A 16789-nucleotide genomic window follows, 5' to 3' on the forward strand; every position below is an offset into this window, starting at 1 on the left:
ATAAAAAGATAAACTCATTCATTAAAAGATGTAGAGAAGATAATACACGAATTAAAAAGGCAAATAAATGAATATGAAAGATTGATGATTTTAGTGACAAACAATGATTAATGTCTCAGTCAGTAATTAGAACGTGACTGAGTCAATGATAGGTACATTTCTCAGTAAGTCACCCGTACGTATCTCAGTAATTTATACGTGTCTGATTCAGAAAGAGATGTGTATGTCTCAGACAGTAACACGTACGTGTCTCAGTAAATAACACATACGTGCCTGAATCATGGATTTACAAGTGTTCGTCCCAACAGGAAGCTGTGATTTCTACTTGTCCAAGGAGGTGTTCCTACCCTTCATGTACTGCATGATCGGTCAGAAGAAGAGCCCACTGGTACTGGTCATGAGCCAAAAGTAAGTAGCGTATGATGTTTGAATGCGTATTACACGTTCACTTGCTCCCTAAAATAGTATCCAAAACTCTGCCTTCTTTAAAAAACAGATCAAAAGCTATTTTCATATCATCCCTAAGAAAAACTAAGATTTAAATCTCTTTCGAATGATATGATTTTTTAAAGTATAGAGAGTACTAATGCAATTGCATGTTTGAATGTAAAATTGCACTTACAAGGTATCTAAGGCTCCTCAGAAGTATTCTAGTTGCAAGGATTATTTATTCAGTATATATATTTACATATATATATATATATATATATATATATATATATATATATATATATATATATATATATATATATATATATATATATTGATTGAGAGGGTGAAGGCATGTACAGAGCATCAGATTGGGGAAGAGCAGTGTGGTTTCAGAAGTGGTAGAGGATGTGTGGATCAGGTGTTTGCTTTGAAGAATGTATGTGAGAAATACTTAGAAAAGCAAATGGATTTGTATGTAGCATTTATGGATCTGGAGAAGGCATATGATAGAGTTGATAGAGATGCTCTGTGGAAGGTATTAAGAATATATGGTGTGGGAGGAAAGTTGTTAGAAGCAGTGAAAAGTTTTTATCGAGGATGTAAGGCATGTGTACGTGTAGGAAGAGAGGAAAGTGATTGGTTCTCAGTGAATGTAGGTTTGCGGCAGGGGTGTGTGATGTCTCCATGGTTGTTTAATTTGTTTATGGATGGGGTTGTTAGGGAGGTGAATGCAAGAGTTTTGGAAAGAGGGGCAAGTATGAAGTCTGTTGGGGATGAGAGAGCTTGGGAAGTGAGTCAGTTGTTGTTCGCTGATGATACAGCGCTGGTGGCTGATTCATGTGAGAAACTGCAGAAGCTGGTGACTGAGTTTGGTAAAGTGTGTGAAAGAAGAAAGTTAAGAGTAAATGTGAATAAGAGCAAGGTTATTAGGTACAGTAGGATTGAGGGTCAAGTCAATTGGGAGGTGAGTTTGAATGGAGAAAAACTGGAGGAAGTGAAGTGTTTTAGATATCTGGGAGTGGATCTGGCAGTGGATGGAACCATGGAAGTGGAAGTGGATCAAAGGGTGGGGGAGGGGGCGAAAATTCTGGGAGCCTTGAAGAATGTGTGGAAGTCGAGAACATTATCTCGAAAAGCAAAAATGGGTATGTTTGAAGGAATAGTGGTTCCAACAATGTTGTATGGTTGCGAGGCGTGGGCTATGGATAGAGTTGTGCGCAGGAGGATGGATGTGCTGGAAATGAGATGTTTGAGGACAATGTGTGGTGTGAGGTGGTTTGATCGAGTAAGTAACGTAAGGGTAAGAGAGATGTGTGGAAATAAAAAGAGCGTGGTTGAGAGAGCAGAAGAGGGTGTTTTGAAATGGTTCGGGCACATGGAGAGAATGAGTGAGGAAAGATTGACCAAGAGAATATATGTGTCGGAGGTGGAGGGAACGAGGAGAAGAGGGAGACCAAATTGGAGGTGGAAAGATGGAGTGAAAAAGATTTTGTGTGATCGGGGCCTGAACATGCAGGAGGGTGATAGGAGGGCAAGGAATAGAGTGAATTGGAGCGATGTGGTATACCGGGGTTGACGTGCTGTCAGTGGATTGAATCAAGGCATGTGAAGCGTCTGGGGTAAACCATGGAAAGTTGTGTAGGTATGTATATTTGCGTGTGTGGACGTATGTATATACATGTGTATGGGGGTGGGTTGGGCCATTTCTTTCGTCTGTTTCCTTGCGCTACCTCGCAAACGCGGGAGACAGCGACAAAGCAAAAAAAAAAAAAAAAAATATATATATATATATATATATATATATATATATATATATATATATATATATATATATATATATATATATATATATATATATATATATATATATATATATATATATATATATATATATATATATATATATAAATGTGATAAAGTGCAAGAAAGTAAATTCTAGATTGATTTGGGTAAAACTGAAAGTCGGTGGAGAGAGATGGGAGATTATTGGCGCCTATACACCTGGGCATGAGAAGAAAGATCATGAAATGCAAGTGCTTTGGGAGCAGCTGAGTGAGTGTGTTAGCAATTTTGTTGCACGAGACTGGGTTATGGTGATATGTGATTTGAATGTAAAGTTGAGTAATGTGGCAGTTGAGGGAATAATTGGTATACATGGGGTGTTCAGTGTTGTGAATGGAAATGGTGAAGAGCTTGTAGATTTGTGTGCTGGAAAAGGACTGGTGATTGGGAATATCTGGTTTAAAAAGAGAAAAAATACATAAGTATACATGTGCAAGTAGGAGAGATGGCCAGAGAGTGTTATTGGATTACTTTTTAATTGATGGGCGCGTGAAAGAGAGACTTTTGGATGTTAATGTGCTGAGAGGGGCAAGTGGGGGGATGTCTGATCATTATCTCGTGGAGGCGAAGGTGAAGATTTGTAGAGGTTTTCAGAAAAGAAGAGAAAATGTTGTGGTGAAGAGATTAGCGAGATTAAGTGAGCTTGGGTAAGAGACTTGTGTGAGGAAGCACCAGGAGAGACTGAGTGCAAAATAGAAAAAAAGCGAGAGCAAAGGACGTAAGGGGAGTTGGGGGAGGAACGAGATGTATCTAGGGAAGCAGTGATAGCTTGCAAAAAAGATGCTTGTGGCATGAGAAGCATGAGAGGTGGGCAGATAAGAAAGGGTAGTGAGCGGTCGGATGAAGAAGTGAGATTATTAGTGAAAGAGTAGAGAGAAGCATTTGGAAGATTTTTGCAGGGAATAAATGCAGATGGCTAGAAGATGTATAAAAGAAAGAGGCAGAAAGTCAAGAGAAGGGTGCAAGAGGTGAAAAAGAGGGCAAATGAGAGTTGGGTGAGAGAGTATCACTAAATCTTAAGGAGAGTGAAAAGATTTTTTGAAAGAAGGTAAATAAGTGCGTAAGACAGAAGAATAAATGGAAACATCGGTGAAGGGAGCTAATGGGGAGGTGATAAGTAGTGGTGATGTGGAGATATGGGGTGAGTGTTTTGAATGTTTCCTGAATGTGTTTGATGATAGAGTGGCAAATATAGGGTGTTTTGGTCGAGGTGGTGTGCAAAGTGAGAGGGTCAGGGAGAATGATTTGGTAAACTGAGAAGAGGTGGTGAAAGCTTTGCGGAAGATGAAAGCCGGCAAAGCGGTGGGTTGGGATGGTCTTACACTGGAATTTACTTAAAAAATAGGGGTGACTGTGTTGTTGACTGATTGCTGAGGATATTCAATGTATGTATGGTTCATGGTGAAGTGCCTGAAGATTGGCGGAATGCATGCATAGTGCCATTGTACTAAGGCAAAAGGGATAAAGGTGAGCGTTCAAAGTACAGAGTTATAAGTTTGTTGAGTATTCCTGGTATATTATATGGGAGGGTATTGATTGAGAGGGTGAAGGCATGTACAGAGCATCAGATTGGGGAAGAGCAGTGTGGTTTCAGAAGTGGTAGAGGATGTGTTGATCAGGTGTTTGCTTTGAAGAATGTATGTGAGAAATACTTAGAAAAACAAATGGATTTGTATGTAGCATTTATGGATCTGGAGAAGGCATATGACAGAGTTGATAGATATGCTCTGTGGAAGGTATTAAGTTGCTAAAAGCAGAGAGAAGTTTTTATCGAGGATGTTAGGTGTGTGTACGAGTAGGAAGAGAGGAAAGTGATTGGCTGCCAGTGAATGTTGGTTTGCGGCAGGGGTGTGTGATGTCTCCATGGTTGTTTAATTTGTTTATGGATGGGGTTGTTAGGGAGGTAAATGCAGGAATTCTGGAGAGGGGGGCAAGTATGCAGTCTGTTGTGGATGAGAGGGCTTGGGTGGTGATCTGGATGTCTGATTCGGGTGAGAAACTGCAAAAGCTGGTGACTGAGTTTGGCAAAGTGTGCGAAAGAAGAAAGCTGAGAGTAAATGTGAATAAGAGCAAGGTTATTGGGTACAGTAGGGTCGAGGGACAAGTCAGTTGGGAGGTAAGTTTGAATGGAGAAAAACTAGAGGAAGTGAAGTGCTTTAGATATCTGGGAGTGGATCTGGCAGCGGATGGAACCATGGAAGCGGAAGTGAGACACAGGGTGGGGAGGTGGTGGTGGTGGTGGGGGAGGGGGCGAAGGTTCTGGGACCGTTGAAGAATGTATGGAAGGAGAGAACATTATCTCGGAAAGCAAAAATTGATATGTTTGAAGTAGTGGTTCCAACAATGTTATATGGTTGCGGTGCGTGGGCTTTGCGGAGGGTGGATGTGTTGGAAATGAGATGTTTGAGGACAATATGTGATGCGAGGTGGTTTGATCGAGTATGTAATGAAAGGGTGAGTGAGATGTGTGGTAATAAAAAGAGTGTGGTTGAGAGAGCAGAAAAGGGTGTATTGAAATGGTTTGGGCACATGGAGAGAATGAGTGAGGAAAGATTGACCAAGAGGATATATGTGTCGGAGGTGGAGGGAACGAGGAGAAGAGGGAGACCAAATTGGAGGTGGAAAGATGGAGTGAAAAAGATTTTGTGTGATCGGGGCCTGAACATGCAGGAGGGTGATAGGAGGGCAAGGAATAGAGTGAATTGGAGCGATGTGGTATACCGGGGTTGACGTGCTGTCAGTGGATTGAATCAAGGCATGTGAAGCGTCTGGGGTAAACCATGGAAAGCTGTGTAGGTATGTATATTTGCGTGTGTGGACGTATGTATATACATGTGTATGGGGGGTGGGTTGGGCCATTTCTTTCGTCTGTTTCCTTGCGCTACCTCGCAAACGCGGGAGACAGCGACAAAGTAAAAAAAAAAAAAAAATATATATATATATATATATATATATATATATATATATATATATATATATATATATATATATATATATATAAATGTGATAAAGTGCAAGAAAGTAAATTCTAGATTGATTTGGGTAAAACTGAAAGTCGGTGGAGAGAGATGGGAGATTATTGGCGCCTATACACCTGGGCATGAGAAGAAAGATCATGAAATGCAAGTGCTTTGGGAGCAGCTGAGTGAGTGTGTTAGCAATTTTGTTGCACGAGACTGGGTTATGGTGATATGTGATTTGAATGTAAAGTTGAGTAATGTGGCAGTTGAGGGAATAATTGGCGTGCATGGGGTGTTCAGTGTTGTGAATGGAAATGGTGAAGAGCTTGTAGATTTGTGTGCTGGAAAAGGACTGGTGATTGGGAATATCTGGTTTAAAAAGAGAAAAAATACATAAGTATACATGTGCAAGTAGGAGAGATGGCCAGAGAGCGTTATTGGATTACTTTTTAATTGATGGGCGCGTGAAAGAGACTTTTGGATGTTAATGTGCTGAGAGGGGCAAGTGGGGGGATGTCTGATCATTATCTCGTGGAGGCGAAGGTGAAGATTTGTAGAGGTTTTCAGAAAAGAAGAGAAAATGTTGTGGTGAAGAGATTAGCGAGATTAAGTGAGCTTGGGTAAGAGACTTGTGTGAGGAAGCACCAGGAGAGACTGAGTGCAAAATAGAAAAAAGGCGAGAGCAAAGGACGTAAGGGGAGTTGGGGGAGGAACGAGATGTATCTAGGGAAGCAGTGATAGCTTGCACAAAAGATGCTTGTGGCATGAGAAGCATGAAAGGTGGGCAGATAAGAAAGGGTAGTGAGCGGTCGGATGAAGAAGTGAAATTATTAGTGAAAGAGTAGAGAGAAGCATTTGGAAGATTTTTGCAGGGAATAAATGCAGATGGCTAGAAGATGTATAAAAGAAAGAGGCAGAAAGTCAAGAGAAGGGTGCAAGAGGTGAAAAAGAGGGCAAATGAGAGTTGGGTGAGAGAGTATCACTAAATCTTAAGGAGAGTGAAAAGATTTTTTGAAAGAAGGTAAATAAGTGCGTAAGACAAAAGAATAAATGGAAACATCGGTGAAGGGAGCTAATGGGGAGGTAATAAGTAGTGGTGATGTGAAGATATGGGGTGAGTGTTTTGAATGTTTCCTGAATGTGTTTGATGATAGAGTGGCAAATATAGGGTGTCTTGGTCGAGGTGGTGTGCAAAGTGAGAGGGTCAGGGAGAATGATTTGGTAAACTGAGAAGAGGTGGTGAAAGCTTTGCGGAAGATGAAAGCCGGCAAAGCGGTGGGTTGGGATGGTCTTACACTGGAATTTACTTAAAAAAAGGGGGTGACTGTGTTGTTGACTGATTGCTGAGGATATTCAATGTATGTATGGTTCATGGTGAAGTGCCTGAAGATTGGCGGAATGCATGCATAGTGCCATTGTACTAAGGCAAAAGGGATAAAGGTGAGTGTTCAAAGTACAGAGTTATAAGTTTGTTGAGTATTCCTGGTATATTATATGGGAGGGTATTGATTGAGAGGGTGAAGGCATGTACAGAGCATCAGATTGGGGAAGAGCAGTGTGGTTTCAGAAGTGGTAGAGGATGTGTTGATCAGGTGTTTGCTTTGAAGAATGTATGTGAGAAATACTTAGAAAAACAAATGGATTTGTATGTAGCATTTATGGATCTGGAGAAGGCATATGACAGAGTTGATAGATATGCTCTGTGGAAGGTATTAAGTTGCTAAAAGCAGAGAGAAGTTTTTATCGAGGATGTTAGGTGTGTGTACGAGTAGGAAGAGAGGAAAGTGATTGGCTGCCAGTGAATGTTGGTTTGCGGCAGGGATGCGTGATGTCTCTATGGTTGTTTAATTTGTTTATGGATGGGGTTGTTAGGAAGGTGAATGCAGGAATTCTGGAGAGGGGGGCAAGTATGCAGTCTGTTGTGGATAAGAGGGCTTGGGTGGTGATCTGGATGTCTGATTCGGGTGAGAAACTGCAAAAGCTGGTGACTGAGTTTGGCAAAGAGTGCGAAAGAAGAAAGCTGAGAGTAAATGTGAATAAGAGCAAGGTTATTGGGTACAGTAGGGTCGAGGGACAAGTCAATTGGGAGGTAAGTTTGAATGGAGAAAAACTAGAGGAAGTGAAGTGCTTTAGATATCTGGGAGTGGATCTGGCAGCGGATGGAACCATGGAAGCGGAAGTGAGACACAGGGTGGGGAGGTGGTGGTGGTGGTGGGGGAGGGGGCGAAGGTTCTGGGACCGTTGAAGAATGTATGGAAGGAGAGAACATTATCTCGGAAAGCAAAAATGGATATGTTTGAAGTAGTGGTTCCAACAATGTTATATGGTTGCGGTGCGTGGGCTTTGCGGAGGGTGGATGTGTTGGAAATGAGATGTTTGAGGACAATATGTGATGCGAGGTGGTTTGATCGAGTATGTAATGAAAGGGTGAGTGAGATGTGTGGTAATAAAAAGAGTGTGGTTGAGAGAGCAGAAAAGGGTGTATTGAAATGGTTTGGTCACATGGGAAGAATGAGTGAGGAATGAGTATGTATATACATGTGTATGTGGGTGGGTTGGGCCATTCTTTCATCTGTTCCCTTGCGCTACCTCGCTAACGCGGGAGACAGCGACAGAGTATAATAAAAAGATAAATAACCTCCCTGTTGTAGAGTTAGGTTCTGTAAGACGCTATCTGCTGGTTGTGTGAGCCTATGGGAGGTGAACAGTGGAGACCCCGTTGTTCACTAACGTGAGTGGAAGGGTATTCGAGTACATAGTATTCGAATAGTCATTTCCCTATGAGGGGAGATCATAGCCTAGCGGTAGCGCTCCCGCCTGTTACGCAGGGGTCCCGGGTATGTGTGTGTGTGTGTGTGTGTGTGTATGTGTGCGTGTGTGTGTGTGTGTGTGTGTGTGTGTGTGTGTCTGTGTGTTGAGACAGTCAGAGTTTCTGGTCAGGCTGACTGATAATCTATTTACGACACTGATAATTCCGCAGAATCCGGGCGGTGACGGAGGCCGGACTGTACCAGCACTGGATGAAGGCGGCCATACCGAACTCTACCTCTTGTGTTCGTCCCCCGACCAAGATCACTGTCATGTCTTCATTATCCATCACTAACCTCTGGGTAATGTTCATAACACATCTTCATCACCCGTCACTAAACTCTGGGTAATGATCATAACTCATGTCTTCACTATCCGTCACTAAACTCTGGGTAATGATCATAACTCATGTCTTCACTATCCGTCACTAAACTCTGGGTAATGTTCATAACTCATGTCTTCACTATCCGTCACTATCTTCATGGTTTATTGATATAAATCCGAGATATTAATCTATTGTTCACAAGATGACGTGGACGTTTATCTTATCACAATTTATCATTAACTAACAAGTGACTCTGGTCGGGTTCAGGCATCCAACAGTAACTAAATACGTGTATATAACAACTCGAGATATGACTTTAACTTATGATTCTTCTATCAAAAGTTGGATATCACTTTCTTCCCCTCTTAACTCCGTATCATTTCAGGGTATGTTTGTGGTCCTCGTTGGAGGCTATGTAATTGGCCTGCTTGCTTTGGGCCTTGAGGTCTTCACTACTCAGGTACTGATACCTTGAAAATCAAGAGAATACTCGACATCCTCCTTCTTACTCTGAGTATTGTCACTGTAGATATGATCCTGCCGACAACGCTACTGCAACACAACTGACATTGTATCATCAAATTATAATGATACATTTGTTTTGCAATATTCGTCATAACTTTCTTATTTATCCTGTTTGATTTCTGATGGAATGATGCACTCCAGGAACTACATATGTTATTTACCTGTCACTTGTAAAATATAGATTGTATTTTCAAATTCTTGTCACTGGTTGCCTTCATTATAATTCCCTTCAGGTATCTAGTCATATATGTTAAACAGTGGTTGTTTGTATATCTTGGATATCTCTTTATAAAGATACTGTTGAGATTTTAAAGAAGCAGTTCCACTAATCACATAGAAGTGAATATCATATAAATTCACATATCTATTTACTTACTCATTTTCAACCCAGAGCGAAAAAAACTATTTTACTTCAATTCGTACTATACGTACTATACATATCATGGCTAATAAATAATATAGGTTTAAAGGTGGGATTTAGGTATTCAAACGTAATAGTAACCATGTTATTTAATGAGATACTCTTAACACAGGTATCAACAATAATGTGCAAATCCTAAATAAGAATGTCGCTCAAACTCATAGCAGAGGTAAGATGCGTCATGTTCATAGGAGATATCTTAGCCCACTTCTTTATTTTCAGCAATCAGAGAATAGCAATTAGATCATGGAGGCATACGAATATAGAGTTATGTAAAGTGGTTTGTTGAAAAGGGAATAGGCGACGAATGCCTTTGGTAGGATGGCTTGTCTCAATGCAGCTAAGGTGAATAAATTCTGAAGTCATTGTCCCAGTTAATCGAGTGTGCATTGCTCATTCGATTTGTGTCAATATAAAAAAATATTCAATTCCAAATATTATGATTAAAGAATTTCCGAAAATCAATTCTACCTTCCATAGATCATAATCAATAACAATGATCTACCACATCATTAGCAAAAGACAAAATCACTGGACTCATTTCTTAAAAAATAATGATCTTTAGTTCTTATAAAGCAAATTCAAATAGGATCTATGCAAAAGATGTAGAATTGATAAGAAAACAATATGCATATACCCCTTATAAATACCACGTACATATATATATATATATATATATATATATATATATATATATATATATATATATATATATATATATATATATATATATATATAATTATCCCTGGGGATAGGGGATTAAGAATACTTTCCACGTATTCCCTGCGTGTCGTAGAATGCGACTAAAAGGGGAGGGAGCGGGGGGCTGGAAATCCTCCCCTCTCGTTTTTTTTTTTTTTTTTTTTTATTTTCCAAAAGAAGGAACAGAGGGGGCCATATTCCAAAAAAGGCCCAGTCCTCTGTTCTTAACGCTACCTCGCTAACGCGGGAAATGGTGAATAGTTTAAAAGAAAAAAAAGAAAGAATATATATATGCATATATATATATATATATATATATATATATATATATATATATATATATATATATATATATATATATATATATTCTTATTTTTTTTCTTTCGTACTATTCGCCGTTTCCCGCATTAGCAAGGTAGCGTTAAGAACAGAGGACTGGGCCTTTGAGGGAATATCCTCATCTGTCAACCTTTGCTGTTCCTTCTTTTGGAGAATTAAAAAAGAAAAAAAAACTAGAGAGGAGGATTTCCAATTCTCCGCTCCCCTCCATTTTAGTCGCCTTCTACGACACGCAGGGAATACGTAGGAAGTATTCTTTCTCCCCTATCCCCAGGGATAATATATATTATATTTATTCATTTTTTTTGCTTTGTCGCTGTCTCCCGCGTTAGCGAGGTTGCACAAGGAAACAGAAGAAAGAATGGCCCAACCCACCACTTACACATGTATATACATACACGTCCATACACGCAAATATACCTACCTATACATATGAACGTATACATATATATACACACACAGACATATACATATATACACATGTACATAATTTATAGTTTGCCTTTATTCATTCTCATCGCCACCCGCCAAACATGAAATAAAAAACCCCTCCCCCCTCATGTGTGCGAGGTAGCGCTAGGAAAAGACAACAAAAGCCCCATTCGTTCACACTCAGTCTCTAGCTGTCATATAATAATGCACCGAAACCACAGCTCCCTTTCCAAATCCAGGCCCCACGCAACTTTGCATTGCTTATCCTAAACGCTTCACATACCCGGGTTCAATCCATTGACAGCATGTCGACCCCGGTATACCAGGTCATTCCAATTCACTTCATTCCTTGCACGCCGTTCACCCTCCTGCATGTTCAAGCCCCGATCACTCAAAATCTTTTCACTCCATCTTTCCACCTCCAATTTGGCCTCCCACTTCTCCTCGTTCCCTCCACCTGTGACACATATATCCTCTTGGTCAATCTTTCCTCACTCATTCTCTCCATGTGACCAAACCATTTCAAAACACCCTCTTCTGCTTTCTCAAGCACACTCTTTTTATTACAACACATCTCTCTTACCCTATTATTACTTACTCGATCAAACCACCTCACACCACATATAGTCATCAAACATCTCATTTCAAGCACATCCACCCTTCTCCGCACAACTTTATCCATAGCCCACGCCTCGCAACCATACAACATTGTTGGAACCACTATTCCTTCAAACATACCCATTTTTGCTTTCCGAGATAATGTTCACGACTTCCAAACATTCTTCAAGGCTCCCAGAATTTCTGCCCCCTCCCCAACCCTATGATTCACTTCTGCTTCCATGGTTCCATCCGCTGCCAGATCCACTCCCAGATATCTAAAACACTTTACTTCCCCCAGTTTTTCTACATTCAAACTTACCTCCCAATTGACCTAACCCTCATCCCTACTGTACCTAATAATATTGCTCTTTTTCACATTTACTTTCAACTTTCTTCTTTCACACACTTTACCAAACTCAGTCACCAGCTTCTGCAGTTTCTCATATGAATCAGCCAAAAGCGCTGCATCATCAGCGAGCAACAACTGACTCACTTCCCAAGATCTCTCATCCACAACAGACTGCATACTTGCCCCTCTTTCCAAAACTCTTGCATTCACCTCACTAACAACCCCATCCATAAACAAATTAAACAGCCATGGAGACATCACACACCCCTGCCGCAAACCTACATTCACTGAGAACCAATCACTTTCCTCTCTTCCTACAAGTACACATGCCTTACATCCTCGATAAAAACTTTTCACTGCTTCTAACAACTTGCCCCCCAAACCATATATTCGTAATACCTTCCATAGAGCATCTCTATCAACTCTATCATATGCCTTCTCCAGATCCATAAATGCTACATACAAATCCATTTGCTTTTCTAAGTATTTCCCGCATACATTCCTCAAAGCAAACACCTGATTCACACATCCTCTACCACTTCTGAAACAACACTGCTCTTCCCCAATCTGATGCTCTGTACATGCCTTCACCCTCTCAATCAATACCCTCCCATATGATTTCCCAGTAATACTCAACAAACATATATCTTTGTAATTTGAGCACTCACCTTTGTCCCCTTTGCCTTTGTACAATGACACTATGCAAGCATTAAATAACCTTACCAACCAGTCAACAATACAGTACCCCCTTTTTTAATAAGTTCCACTGCAATACCATCCAAACCCGCTGCCTTGCCGGCTTTCATCTTCCGCAAAGATTTTACTACCTCTTCTCTGTTTACCAAATCATTTTTGCTAACCCTTTCACTTTGCACACCACCCCGACCAAAACACACTATATCTGCCACTCTATCATCAAACACATTCAACAAACCTTCAAAATACTCACTCCATCTCCTTCTCATATCACCACTACTTGTTATCACCTCCCCACTAGCCCCTTCACGGAAGCTCCCATTTGTTCCCTTGTCTAACGCACTTTATTTATCTCCTTCCAAAACATCTTTTTATTCTCCCTAAAATATAATGATACTCTCTCACCCCAACTCCCATTTGCCCTCTTTTTCATTTCATGCACCTTTCTCTTGACCTCCTTCCTCTTTCTTTTATACATCTCCCACTCATTTGCATTATTTCCCTGCAAAAAACGTCCAAATGCTCCTCTCTTCTCTTTCACGAATAATCTTACTTCTTCATCCCCACCACTCACTACCCTTTCTAATCAGCCCACCTCCCACGCTTCTCATGCCACAAGCATCATTTGCGCAAGCCATCACTGCTTCCCTAAATGCATCCTATTCTTCCCCAACTCCCTTCACCTCCTTTGTTCTCACATTTTTTTCCATTTTGTACTCATTCTCTCCTGGTACTTCCTTACACAAGTCTCCTTCCCAAGCTCAATTGCTCTCACCACTCACTTCACCCCAACATTCTCCCTTCTTTTCTGAAAACCTCTACAAATCTTCACCTTCGCCTCCACAAGATAATGATCAGACATCCCTCCAGTTGTACCTCTGAGCACATTACATCCAAAAGTCTCTCTTTCGTGCGCCTATCAATTAACACGTAATCCAATAACGTTCTCTAACAATCTCTCCTACTTACATACGTATACTTATACTCTTACACGTATACGTATACGTATACGTATACTCTTTTTAAACCAGGTATCAACAATCACCAGTCCTTTTTCAGCAAAAAAATCTACAAGCTCTTCACCATTTCCATTTACAACACTGAACATCCCATGTATACCAATTATTTCCTCAACTCCCATATTACTCACCTTTGCATTCAAATTACCCATCAGTATAACGCGGTCTCGTGCATCAAAACCGCTAACACACTCATTCAGCTGCTCCCAAAACACTTGCATCTCATGATCTTTCTTCTCATGCCCAGGTGCATATGCACCAATAATCACCCATCTCTCTCCGTCAACTTTCAGTTTTACCCATATCAATCCAGAGTTTACTTTCTTACCTTTTATCACATACTCGCACCACTCCTGTTTCAGTAGTAGTGCTACTCCTTCCCTTGCTCTTGTCCTCTCACTATCCCCTGACTTTACTCCCAAGACATTTCAAAACCACTCTTCCCCTTTACCCTTCAGCTTCGTTTCACTCAGATCCAAAACATCCAGGTTCCTTTCCTCAAACATACTACCTATCTCTCCTTTCTTCTCATCTTTGTTACATCCACATACATTTAGACACCCCAATCTTACTTTTTGAGGAGGATGAGCACTCCCCAAGTGACTCCTTCTCTCTCCCGTTTTAGAAAGTTTAATTACAAGAAGGGGAGGGTTTCCATCATACCGCTCCCGTCCCCTTTAGTCGCCTTTTACGACACGTGGGGAATGCGTGGGAAGTAGTCTTTATATATATATATATATATATATATATATATATATATATATATATATATATATATATATATATATATATATATATATATATATATATCAGCCAAATATACTCCCAGATATCTAATTCACTTCACTTCCTCCAATTTTTCTTTATAAAAACCTACCTCCTAATTTACTTGTCCCTCAAACCTACTGTACCTTGCTCTTATTCACATCTAGTTTACCAACCTAGTTTACCAACTTTACTAAACTTAGTCACCAGCTTCTGCAGTTTCTCTCCCGAATCAGCCACCAGCGCTGTATCATCGGCGAACAACAAATGACTCACTTTTCGAGCTCTCTCATCCACAACAGACTGTATACTTGCCCCTCTTTCCAAAACTCTTGCATTCACTCCCTAACAACCCCATCCATAAACAAATTAAACGACCATGGAGACATCACGCACCTGTGATGCAAACCAACATTCCCTGAGAACCAATCACTTTCCTCTCATCCTACACGTACATATGCCTTCCATCCTCGATAAAAAATTTTCACTGCTTCTAACAACTTGCCTCCCACACCATATATTCTTAATACCTTCCACAGAGCATCTCTATCAACCCTAACATATGCCTTCTCCAGACCCATAAATGCTATATACAAATCCATTTGCTTTTCTAAGCATTTCTCACATGCATTTTTCAAAGGAAACACCTGATCCACATATCCTCTACCACTTCCGAAAACACACTGCTCTTCCCCAATTTGATGCTCTGCACATGCCTTCACCCTTTCAATCAATACTCTACCATATAATTTCCGAGGAACACTCAACCAACTTATATCTCTGTAATTTGAGCTCTCACTTCTATCTCCTTTGCCTTTGTACAATAGCACTCTGCAGACATTTCGCCAATCCTAAGGCACCTCACCATGAGTCATACATACATTGAATAACATTACCAACCAGTCAACAATACAGTCACCCCCTTTTTTGATAATTTCCATTTCAGTACCCTCCAAACCCGCTGCCTTGGCAGCTTTCATCTTCCGCAAAGCTTTTACTACCTCTTCTCTCTTTACCAAATCATCCTCCCTAACCCTCTCATTTTGCACACCACCTCGACCAAAACACCCTATATCTGCCACTCTTTCAAACACATTCAACAAACCTTCAAAATACTCACTCTATCTCCTTCTCACATCATCACTATTTGTTATCACCTCCCCATTAGCCCCCTTCACTGAAGTTCCCATTTGTTCCCTAGTCTTACGCACTTTATTTACCTCCTTCCAAAACTTCTTATCATTCTCTCATCAAAACTCTCATTTGCCGTCTTTTTCACCTCTTGCACCTTTCTCTTGACGTCCTCCCTCTTTCTTTTATACATCTTCCACACATTTGCATTATTTTTCTGCAAAAATCGTCCAAATGCCTCTATCTTCTCTTTCACTAATAATCTTACCTCTTCATCCCACCACTTACTACCCTTTCTAATCTGCCCACCTCCCAAGCTTCTCATGCCACAAGCACCTTTTATGCAAGCCATTACTGCTTCCCTAAATACATCCCATTCCTTCCCCACTCCCCTTATCTCTTTGTTCTCACCATTTTCCATTCTGTACTCAGTCTCACCTGGTACTTCCTTTCACAAGTCTCCTTCCCAAGCTCACTTACTCTCACCACTCTCTTCACCCCAACATTCTCTCTTCTTTTCTGAAAACCTCTACAAATGTTCACCTTCGCCTCCACAAGATAATGATCAGATATCCCTCTAGTTGCACCTCTCAGCACATTAACATCCAAAAGTCTTTCTTTCGCGCGCCTATCAATTAACACGTAATCCAATAACGATCTCTGGCCATCTCTCCTCCTTACAAATGTATACTTATGTATAGCTTTTTTTTAAACCAGGTATTCCCAATCACCAGCCCTTTTTCAGCACATAAATCTACAAACTCTTCACCATTTCCATTTATAACAATGAACTCACAATGTACACCAATAAATCCCTGAACTTTCACATTACTCATTACTCATGTGTGGAAGTCGAGAACATTAATGGCTATGTGTGAGGGAATAGTGGTTCCAACAATGTTGTATAGTTGCGAGGCGTGGGCTATGGATAGATGTGTGCGCAGGAGGATGTATGTGTTGGAAATGATATGTTTCAGGACAATATGTGGTGTGAGGTGGTTTGATCGAGTAAGTAATAATACGGTAAGAGAGATGTGTGGTGATAAAAAATGGTTTGGTCACATGGGGAGAATGAATGAGGAAAGATTGACAAAGAGGATATATGTGTCAGAGGTGGAGGGAACGAGGAGAAGTGGGAGACCAAATTGGAGGTGGAAAGATTGAGTGAAAAAGATTTTGAGTGATCGGGGCCTGAACATGCAGGAAGGTGAAAGGCGTGCAAGGAATAGAGTGAATTGGAACAATGTGGTATACCGTGGACGACGTGCTGCCAATGGATTGAACCAGGGCATGTGAAGCGTCTGGGGTAAACCATGGGAAGTTCTCTGGTGTGAGGTGGTTTGATCGAGTGAGTAATGAACGGGTAAGAGAGATGTGTGGTAATAAGAAGTGTGGTTGAGAGAGTAGAAGGGGGTCTTTCAAATGGTTCACATCGAGAGAATG

General features: G+C 40.7%; 1 long non-coding RNA gene across 1 annotated transcript; it reads left to right on the forward strand.

The window, feature by feature from the left end:
* Positions 1–307: 307 nt before the first annotated feature.
* LOC139763158 (uncharacterized) lies at positions 308–9036 on the forward strand. The gene is made up of 3 exons (XR_011716047.1): positions 308–408; positions 8215–8344; positions 8753–9036. It is a non-coding gene; the product is annotated as an uncharacterized lncRNA (long non-coding RNA).
* The last annotated feature ends 7753 nt before the right edge of the window (positions 9037–16789 follow it).

Source organism: Panulirus ornatus, chromosome 46 (genome assembly GCF_036320965.1).
Source record: "Panulirus ornatus isolate Po-2019 chromosome 46, ASM3632096v1, whole genome shotgun sequence".
NCBI classification, from domain to species: domain Eukaryota; kingdom Metazoa; phylum Arthropoda; class Malacostraca; order Decapoda; family Palinuridae; genus Panulirus; species Panulirus ornatus.